The following is an 11670-nucleotide window of genomic DNA, read 5'->3' on the forward strand; positions in this document are numbered from 1 at the left end:
GTTGGTCGGGGTGGGACTAGTGTAGACGGGGCATGTTGGCCGGTGTGGGACTAGTGTAGACGGGGCATGTTGGTCGGGGTGGGCCTAGTGTAGACGGGGCATGTTGGTCGGGGTGGGACTAGTGTAGTTGGGGCATGTTGGTCGGGGTGGGACTAGTGTAGATGGGGCATGTTGGTCGGGGTGGGACTAGTGTAGACGGGGCATGTTGGTCGGGGTGGGACTAGTGTAGACGGGGCATGTTGGTCGGGGTGGGACTAGTGTAGATGGGGCATGTTGGTCGGGGTGGGACTAGTGTAGACGGGGCATGATGGTCGGGGTGGGACTAGTGTAGACGGGGCATGTTGGTCGGGGTGGGACTAGTGTAGACGGGGCATGTTGGTCGGGGTGGGACTAGTGTAGACGGGGCACGTTGGTCGGGGTGGGACTAGTGTAGACGGGGCATGTTGGTCGGGGTGGGACTAGTGTAGACGGGGCATGTTGGTCGGGGTGGGACTAGTGTAGACGGGGCATGTTGGCCGGTGTGGGCATGTTGGGCTGAAGGCTGCTGTTTCTACACTGTATCACTCCATGACTCTGGGACTCTGTAAACCTTGTCCGGGGCGGGTATCGAACTGGGAACCTCACCCCCAGCATCAACCAAAGGCAATTCCACCTGTTGGTGATCTGCCCGGACATTTCCCACTTGCCCAGTGCTGGCTGGAGGGGTGGATTTTGGACGTGGGTGGGATATTCTCAACGTTAATTTCACTGCATGGAGATGTGCGGAGAAGACTCAAGTTGTTTTTCTTTCTGTCGTAAGATCTCCGCGGGGGATTCCACCGTCGATGGAGCTGACAAACAGGTTTCTCTCGCCTGCCAGATGGGACCAGGAGCTGAAGGTGACGCAAGACTCAGTCAGGATGCAAGCAAGCGTGAGGTTATTGTTCATTGTCCTCTCATGCATGAAGATGTGTTAACCTCTCAGTTGCCAGTTCCCAGTGAATTGAAGCAGACTTGGCCTCTCATGGAGTGGTAGAACCATGGGCCGACCAACATGCCCCATCCCTTTAGCCACAAGGGTCACATCTAACGTCCTCTTAAATATAGCCAATGAACTGTGGCCTCAACTACCTTCTGTGGCAGAGAATTCCACAGATTCACCACTCTCTGTGTGAAAAATGTTTTTCTCATCTCGGTCCTAAAGGATTTCCCCTCTATCCTTAAGCTGTGACCCCTTGTCCTGGACTTCCCCAACATCTGGAACAATCTTCCTGCATCTAGCCTGTCCAACCCCTTAAGAATGTTGTAAGTTTCTATAAGATCCCCCCCTCAATCTTCTAAATTCTGGCTAGTACAAGCCGAGTCTATCCAGTCTTTCCTCATATGAAAGTCCAGACATCCCAGGAATCAGTCTGGTGAACCTTCTCTGCACTCCCTCTATGGCAATAATGTCCTTCCTCAGATTTGGAGAACAAAACTGTACGCAATACTCCAGGTGTGGTCTCACCAAGACCCTGTACAACTGCAGTAGAACCTCCCTGCTCCTATACTCAAATCCTTTTGCTATGAATGCTAACATACCATTGGCTTTCTTCACTGCCTGCTGCACCTGCATGCCTACTTTCAATGACTGGTGTACCATGACACCCAGGTCTCGTTGCATCTCCCCTTTTCCTAGTCGGCCACCATTTAGATAATAGTCTACTTTCCTGTTTTTGCCACCAAAGTGGATAAGATCACATTTATCCACATTATACTGCATCTGCCATGCATTAGCCCACTCACCCAGCCTATCCAAGTCACCTTGCAGCCTCCTAGCATCCTCCTCACAGCTAACACTGCCCCCCAGCTTCATGTCATCCGCAAACTTGGAGATGTTGCATTCAATTCCCTCGTCCAAATCATTAATATATATTGTAAATAGCTGGGGTCCCAGCATTGAGCCTTGCGGTACCCCATTAGTCACATACCTGCTTGCTAGACTTATAGAGACAAGGTGTGTAGAAACAGGCCCTTCGGCCCTACTTGCCCACGCCGGCCAACATGCCCCATCTACACTAGGCGCACCCCGACCAACATGCCCCGTCTACACTAGTCCCACCCCGACCAACATGCCCCATCTACACTAGTCCCACCCCGGCCAACATGCCCCATCTACACTAGGCGCACCCCGACCAACATGCCCCATCCACACTAGGCCCACCCCGACCAACATGCCCCATCTACACTAGTCCCACCCCGACCAACGTGCCCCATCTACACTAGTCCCACCCCGACCAACATGCCCCGTCTACACTAGTCCCACCCCGACCAACATGCCCCATCTACACTAGTCCCACCCCGACCAACATCCCCCAGCTACACTAGTCCCACCCCGACCAACATGCGCCAGATTAACTAGTGCCACCCCGACCAACATGCCCCATCTACACTAGTCCCACCCCGACCAACATGCCCCATCTACACTAGTCCCACCCCGACCAACATGCCCCATCTACACTAGTCCCACCCCGACCAACATGCCCCATCTACACTAGTCCCACCCCGACCAACATGCCCCGTCTACACTAGTCCCACCCCGACCAACATGCCCCGTCTACACTAGTCCCACCCCGACCAACATGCCCCATCTACACTAGTCCCACCCCGACCAACATGCCCCAGCTACACTAGTCCCACCCCGACCAACATGCCCCGTCTACACTAGTCCCACCCCGACCAACATGCCCCGTCTACACTAGTCCCACCCCGACCAACATGCCCCGTCTACACTAGTCCCACCCCGACCAACATGCCCCGTCTACACTAGTCCCACCCCGACCAACATGCCCCGTCTACACTAGTCCCACCCCGACCAACATGCCCCAGCTACACTAGTCCCACCCCGACCAACATGCCCCATCTACACTAGTCCCACCCCGACCAACATGCCCCATCTACACTAGTCCCACCCCGACCAACATGCCCCATCTACACTAGTCCCACCCCGACCAACATGCCCCATCTACACTAGTCCCACCCCGACCAACATGCCCCATCTACACTAGTCCCACCCCGACCAACATGCCCCATCTACACTAGTCCCACCCCGACCAACATGCCCCGTCTACACTAGTCCCACCCCGACCAACATGCCCCGTCTACACTAGTCCCACCCCGACCAACATGCCCCGTCTACACTAGTCCCACCCCGACCAACATGCCCCGTCTACACTAGTCCCACCCCGACCAACATGCCCCATCTACACTAGTCCCACCCCGACCAACATGCCCCGTCTACACTAGTCCCACCCCGACCAACATGCCCCGTCTACACTAGTCCCACCCCGACCAACATGCCCCATCTACACTAGTCCCACCCCGACCAACATGCCCCAACTACACTAGTCCCACCCCGACCAACATGCCCCATCTACACTAGTCCCACCCCGACCAACATGCCCCATCTACACTAGTCCCACCCCGACCAACATGCCCCATCTACACTAGTCCCACCCCGACCAACATGCCCCATCTACACTAGTCCCACCCCGACCAACATGCCCCATCTACACTAGTCCCACCCCCACCAACATGCCCCATCTACACTAGTCCCACCCCGACCAACATGCCCCATCTACACTAGTCCCACCCCGACCAACATGCCCCATCTACACTAGTCCCACCCCGACCAACATGCCCCGTCTACACTAGTCCCACCCCGACCAACATGCCCCGTCTACACTAGTCCCACCCCGACCAACATGCCCCGTCTACACTAGTCCCACCCCGACCAACATGCCCCGTCTACACTAGTCCCACCCCGACCAACATGCCCCGTCTACACTAGTCCCACCCCGACCAACATGCCCCAGTCTACACTAGTCCCACCCCGACCAACATGCCCCGTCTACACTAGTCCCACCCCGACCAACATGCCCCATCTACACTAGTCCCACCCCGACCAACATGCCCCATCTACACTAGTCCCACCCCGACCAACATGCCCCGTCTACACTAGTCCCACCCCGACCAACATGCCCCGTCTACGCTAGTCCCACCCGGACCAACATGCCCCATCTACACTAGTCCCACCACGACCAACATGCCCCATCTACACTAGTCCCACCCTGACCAACATGCCCCATCTACACTAGTCCCACCCCGACCAACATGCCCCATCTACACTAGTCCCACCCCGACCAACATGCCCCATCTACACTAGTCCCACCCCGACCAACATGCCCCGTCTACACTAGTCCCACCGCGACCAACATGCCCCGTCTACACTAGTCCCACCCCGACCAACATTCCCCCGCTACACTAGTCCCACCCCGACCAACATGCCCCGTCTACACTAGTCCCACCCCGACCAACATGCCCCATCTACACTAGTCCCACCCCGACCAACATGCCCCGTCTACACTAGTCCCACCCCGACCAACATGCCCCGTCTACACTAGTCCCACCCCGACCAACATGCCCCATCTACACTAGTCCCACCCCGACCAACATGCCCAGTCTACACTAGTCCCACCCCGACCAACATGCCCCGTCTACACTAGTCCCACCCCGACCAACATGCCCCATCTACACTAGTCCCACCCCGACCAACATGCCCCGTCTACACTAGTCCCACCCCGACCAACATGCCCCATCTACACTAGTCCCACCCCGACCAACATGCCCCATCTACACTAGTCCCACCCCGACCAACATGCCCCATCTACACTAGTCCCACCCCGACCAACATGCCCCATCTACACTAGTCCCACCCCGACCAACATGCCCCATCTACACTAGTCCCACCCCGACCAACATGCCCCATCTACACTAGTCCCACCCCGACCAACATGCCCCATCTACACTAGTCCCACCCCGACCAACATGCCCCATCTACACTAGTCCCACCCCGACCAACATGCCCCATCTACACTAGTCCCACCCCGACCAACATGCCCCATCTACACTAGTCCCACCCCGACCAACAGGCCCAGTCTACACTAGTCCCACCCCGACCAACATGCCCCGTCTACACTAGTCCCACCCCGACCAACATGCCCCGTCTACACTAGTCCCACCCCGACCAACATGCCCCATCTACACTAGTCCCACCCCGACCAACATGCCCCGTCTACACTAGTCCCACCCCGACCAACATGCCCCGTCTACACTAGTCCCACCCCGACCAACATGCCCTGTCTACACTAGTCCCACCCCGACCAACATGCCCCGTCTACACTAGTCCCACCCCGACCAACATGCCCCGTCTACACTAGTCCCACCCCGACCAACATGCCCCGTCTACACTAGTCCCACCCCGACCAACATGCCCCGTCTACACTAGTCCCACCCCGACCAACATGCCCCATCTACACTAGTCCCACCCCGACCAACATGCCCCATCTACACTAGTCCCACCCCGACCAACATGCCCCCGTCTACACTAGTCCCACCCCGACCAACATGCCCCATCTACACTAGTCCCACCCCGACCAACATGCCCCGTCTACACTAGTCCCACCCCGACCAACATGCCCCGTCTACACTAGTCCCACCCCGACCAACATGCCCCATCTACACTAGTCCCACCCCGACCAACATGCCCCATCTACACTAGTCCCACCCCGACCAACATGCCCCATCTACACTAGTCCCACCCCGACCAACATGCCCCGTCTACACTAGTCCCACCCCGACCAACATGCCCCGTCTACACTAGTCCCACCCCGACCAACATGCCCCCTCTACACTAGTCCCACCCCGACCAACATGCCCCATCTACACTAGTCCCACCCCGACCAACATGCCCCATCTACACTAGTCCCACCCCGACCAACATGCCCCCGTCTACACTAGTCCCACCCCGACCAACATGCCCCGTCTACACTAGTCCCACCCCGACCAACATGCCCCGTCTACACTAGTCCCACCCCGACCAACATGCCCCATCTACACTAGTCCCACCCCGACCAACATGCCCCATCTACACTAGTCCCACCCCGACCAACATGCCCCATTTACACTAGTCCCACCCCGACCAACATGCCCCGTCTACACTAGTCCCACCCCGACCAACATGCCCTGTCTACACTAGTCCCACCCCGACCAACATGCCCCGTCTACACTAGTCCCACCCCGACCAACATGCCCAGTCTACACTAGTCCCACCCCGACCAACATGCCCCGTCTACACTAGTCCCACCCCGACCAACATGCCCCGTCTACACTAGTCCCACCCCGACCAACATGCCCCAGCTACACTAGTCCCACCCCGACCAACATGCCCCATCTACACTAGTCCCACCCCGACCAACATGCCCCATCTACACTAGTCCCACCCCGACCAACATGCCCCGTCTACACTAGTCCCACCCCGACCAACATGCCCCGTCTACACTAGTCCCACCCCGACCAACATGCCCCGTCTACACTAGTCCCACCCCGACCAACATGCCCTGTCTACACTAGTCCCACCCCGACCAACATGCCCCATCTACACTAGTCCCACCCCGACCAACATGCCCCATCTACACTAGTCCCACCCCGACCAACATGCCCCGTCTACACTAGTCCCACCCCGACCAACATGCCATATCTACACTAGTCCCACCCCGACCAACATGCCCCATCTACATTAGTCCCACCACGACCAACCTGCCCCATCTACACTTGTCCCACCCCGACCAACATGCCATAGCTACACTAGTCCCACCCCGACCAACATGCCCCGTCTACACTAGTCCCACCCCGACCAACATGCCCCATCTACACTAGTCCCACCCCGACCAACATGCCCCATCTACACTAGTCCCACCCCGACCAACATGCCCCATCTACACTAGTCCCACCCCGACCAACATGCCCCATCTACACTAGTCCCACCCCGACCAACATGCCCCATCTACACTAGTCCCACCCCGACCAACATGCCCCATCTACACTAGTCCCACCCCGACCAACATGCCCCATCTACACTAGTCCCACCCCGACCAACATGCCCCATCTACACTAGTCCCACCCCGACCAACATGCCCCATCTACACTAGTCCCACCCCGACCAACATGCCCCATCTACACTAGGCCTACCCCGACCAACATGCCACAATCTACACAAGTACTACCCCGACCAACATGGCCCATCTACACTAGTGCTACCCCGACCAACATGCCCCATCTAGTCCCACCCCGACCAACATGCCATATCTACACTAGTCCCACCCCGACCAACATGCCCCCTCTACACTAGTCCCACCCCGACCAACATGCCCCATCTACACTAGTCCCACCCCGACCAACATGCCCCATCTACCCTAGTCCCACCCCGACCAACATGCCCCGGCTACACTAGTCCCACCCCGACCAACATGCCCCATCTACACTAGTCCCACCCCGACCAACATGCCCGTCTACACTAGTCCCACCCCGACCAACATGCCCCTCTACACTAGTCCCACCCCGACCAACATGCCCAGTCTACACTAGTCCCACCCCGACCCACAGGCCCCGTCTACACTAGTCCCCACCCGACCAACATGCCCCATCTACACTAGTCCACCCCGACCAACATGCCCCATCTACACTAGTCCCCCCCCGACCAACATGCCCCATCTACACTAGTCCCACCCCGACCAACATGCCCCATCTACACTAGTCCCACACCGACCAACATGCCCCATCTACACTAGTCCCACCCCCGACCAACATGCCCCGTCTACACTAGTCCCACCCCGACCAACATGCCCCGTCTACACTAGTCCCACCCCGACCAACATGCCCCGTCTACACTAGTCCCACCCCGACCAACATGCCCCGTCTACACTAGTCCCACCCCGACCAACATGCCCCGTCTACACTAGTCCCACCCCGACCAACATGCCCCGTCTACACTAGTCCCACCCCGACCAACATGCCCCTTCTACACTAGTCCCACCCCGACCAACATGCCCCGTCTACACTAGTCCCACCCCGACCAACATGCCCCGTCTACACTAGTCCCACCCCGACCAACATGCCCCGTCTACACTAGTCCCACCCCGACCACATGCCCCATCTACACTAGTCCCACCCCGACCAACATGCCCCATCTACACTAGTCCCACCCCGACCAACATGCCCCATCTACACTAGTCCCACCCCGACCAACATGCCCCATCTACACTAGTCCCACCCCGACCAACATGCCCCTCTACACTAGTCCCACCCCGACCAACATGCCCCATCTACACTAGTCCCACCCCGACCAACATGCCCCATCTACACTAGTCCCACCCCGACCAACATGCCCCATCTACACTAGTCCCACCCCGACCAACATGCCCCGTCTACACTAGTCCCACCCCGACCAACATGCCCCATCTACACTAGTCCCACCCCGACCAACATGCCCCATCTACACTAGTCCCACCCCGACCAACATGCCCCATCTACACTAGTCCCACCCCGACCAACATGCCCCGTCTACACTAGTCCCACCCCGACCAACATGCCCCGTCTACACTAGTCCCACCCCGACCAACATGCCCCGTCTACACTAGTCCCACCCCGACCAACATGCCCCATCTACACTAGTCCCACCCCGACCAACATGCCCCATCTACACTAGTCCCACCCCGACCAACATGCCCCATCTACACTAGTCCCACCCCGACCAACATGCCCCGTCTACGCTAGTCCCACCCCGACCAACATGCCCCGTCTACACTAGTCCCACCCCGACCAACATGCCCCATCTACACTAGTCCCACCCCGACCAACATGCCCCATCTACACTAGTCCCACCCCGACCAACATGCCCCGTCTACACTAGTCCCACCCCGACCAACATGCCCCATCTACACTAGTCCCACCCCGACCAACATGTCCCTGTCTACGCTAGTCCCACCCCGACCAACATGCCCCATCTACACTAGTCCCACCCCGACCAACATGCCCCATCTACACTAGTCCCACCCCGACCAAATGCCCCATCTACACTAGTCCCACCCCGACCAACATGCCCCATCTACACTAGTCCCACCCCGACCAACATGCCCCATCTACACTAGTCCCACCCCGACCAACATGCCCCATCTACACTAGTCCCACCCCGACCAACATGCCCCATCTACACTAGTCCCACCCCGACCAACATGCCCCATCTACACTAGTCCCACCCCGACCAACATGCCCCATCTACACTAGTCCCACCCCGACCAACATGCCCCATCTACACTAGTCCCACCCCGACCAACATGCCCCATCTACACTAGTCCCACCCCGACCAACATGCCCCGTCTACACTAGTCCCACCCCGACCAACATGCCCCGTCTACACTAGTCCCACCCCGACCAACATGCCCCATCTACACTAGTCCCACCCCGACCAACATGCCCCATCTACACTAGTCCCACCCCGACCAACATGCCCCAGTCTACACTAGTCCCACCCCGACCAACATGCCCCATCTACACTAGTCCCACCCCGACCAACATGCCCCATCTACACTAGTCCCACCCCGACCAACATGCCCCAGTCTACACTAGTCCCACCCCGACCAACATGCCCCATCTACACTAGTCCCACCCCGACCAACATGCCCCATCTACACTAGTCCCACCCCGACCAACATGCCCCATCTACACTAGTCCCACCCCGACCAACATGCCCCATCTACACTAGTCCCACCCCGACCAACATGCCCCGTCTACGCCAGTCCCACCCGACCAACATGCCCCATCTACAATAGTCACACCCCGACCAACATGCCCCGTCTACGCTAGTCCCACCACGACCAACATGCCCCATCTACGCTAGTACCACCCCGACCAACATGCCCCATCTACACTAGTCCCACCCCGACCAACATGCCCCATCTACACTAGTCCCACCCCGACCAACATGCCCCATCTACACTAGTCCCACCCCGACCAACATGCCCCGTCTACACTAGTCCCACCCCGACCAACATGCCCCATCTACACTAGTCCCACCCCGACCAACATGCCCCGTCTACACTAGTCCCACCCCGACCAACATGCCCCATCTACACTAGTCCCACCCCGACCAACAAGCCCCATCTACACTAGTCCCACCCCGACCAACATGCCCCAGTCTACACTAGTCCCACCCCGACCAACATGCCCCATCTACACTAGTCCCACCCCGACCAACATGCCCAGTCTACACTAGTCCCACCCCGACCAACATGCCCCATCTACACTAGTCCCACCCCGACCAACATGCCCCATCTACACTAGTCCCACCCCGACCAACATGCCCCGTCTACACTAGTCCCACCCCGACCAACATTCCCCATCTACACTAGTCCCACCCCGACCAACATGCCCCATCTACACTAGTCCCACCCCGACCAACATGCCCCATCTACACTAGTCCCACCCCGACCAACATGCCCCAGTCTACACTAGTCCCACCCCGACCAACATGCCGCACTCTACACTAGTCCCACCCCGACCAACATGCCCCGTCTACACTAGTCCCACCCCGACCAACATGCCCCATCTACACTAGTCCCACCCCGACCAACATGCCCCATCTACACTAGTCCCACCCCGACCAACATGCCCCATCTACACGAGTCCCACCCCGACCAACATGCCCCAGTCTACACTAGTCCCACCCCGACCAACATGCCCCATCTACACTAGTCCCACCCCGACCAACATGCCCCAGTCTACACTAGTCCCACCCCGACCAACATGCCCCATCTACACTAGTCCCACCCCGACCAACATGCCCCATCTACACTAGTCCCACCCCGACCAACATGCCCCATCTACACTAGTCCCACCCCGACCAACATGCCCCATCTACACTAGTCCCACCCCGACCAACATGCCCCATCTACACTAGTCCCACCCCGACCAACATGCCCCATCTACACTAGTCCCACCCCGACCAACATGCCCCGTCTACACTAGTCCCACCCCGACCAACATGCCCCGTCTACACTAGTCCCACCCCGACCAACATGCCCCGTCTACACTAGTCCCACCCCGACCAACATGCCCCATCTACACTAGTCCCACCCCGACCAACATGCCCCATCTACACTAGTCCCACCCCGACCAACATGCCCCATCTACACTAGTCCCACCCCGACCAACATGCCCCATCTACACTAGTCCCACCCCGACCAACATGCCCCGTCTACACTAGTCCCACCCCGACCAACATGCCCCGTCTACACTAGTCCCACCCCGACCAACATGCCCCATCTACACTAGTCCCACCCCGACCAACATGCCCCATCTACACTAGTCCCACCCCGACCAACATGCCCCGTCTACACTAGTCCCACCCCGACCAACATGCCCCATCTACACTAGTCCCACCCCGACCAACATGCCCCATCTACACTAGTCCCACCCCGACCAACATGCCCCGTCTACACTAGTCCCACCCCGACCAACATGCCCCAGTCTACACTAGTCCCACCCCGACCAACATGCCCCGTCTACACTAGTCCCACCCCGACCAACATGCCCCATCTACACTAGTCCCACCCCGACCAACATGCCCCATCTACACTAGTCCCACCCCGACCAACATGCCCCAGTCTACACTAGTCCCACCCCGACCAACATGCCCCATCTACACTAGTCCCACCCCGACCAACATGCCCCTTCTACACTAGTCCCACCCCGACCAACATGCCCCATCTACACTAGTCCCACCCCGACCAACATGCCCCATCTACACTAGTCCCC

General features: G+C 58.5%; 1 pseudogene; it reads left to right on the plus strand.

Moving 5' to 3' along the window:
* Positions 1 to 824: 824 nt before the first annotated feature.
* LOC116969573 overlaps positions 825 to 11670 on the plus strand; it is an 18324-nt pseudogene continuing 7478 nt past the window's right edge.

This window comes from Amblyraja radiata, unplaced genomic scaffold, assembly GCF_010909765.2.
Source record: "Amblyraja radiata isolate CabotCenter1 unplaced genomic scaffold, sAmbRad1.1.pri S88, whole genome shotgun sequence".
Taxonomy (NCBI): domain Eukaryota; kingdom Metazoa; phylum Chordata; class Chondrichthyes; order Rajiformes; family Rajidae; genus Amblyraja; species Amblyraja radiata.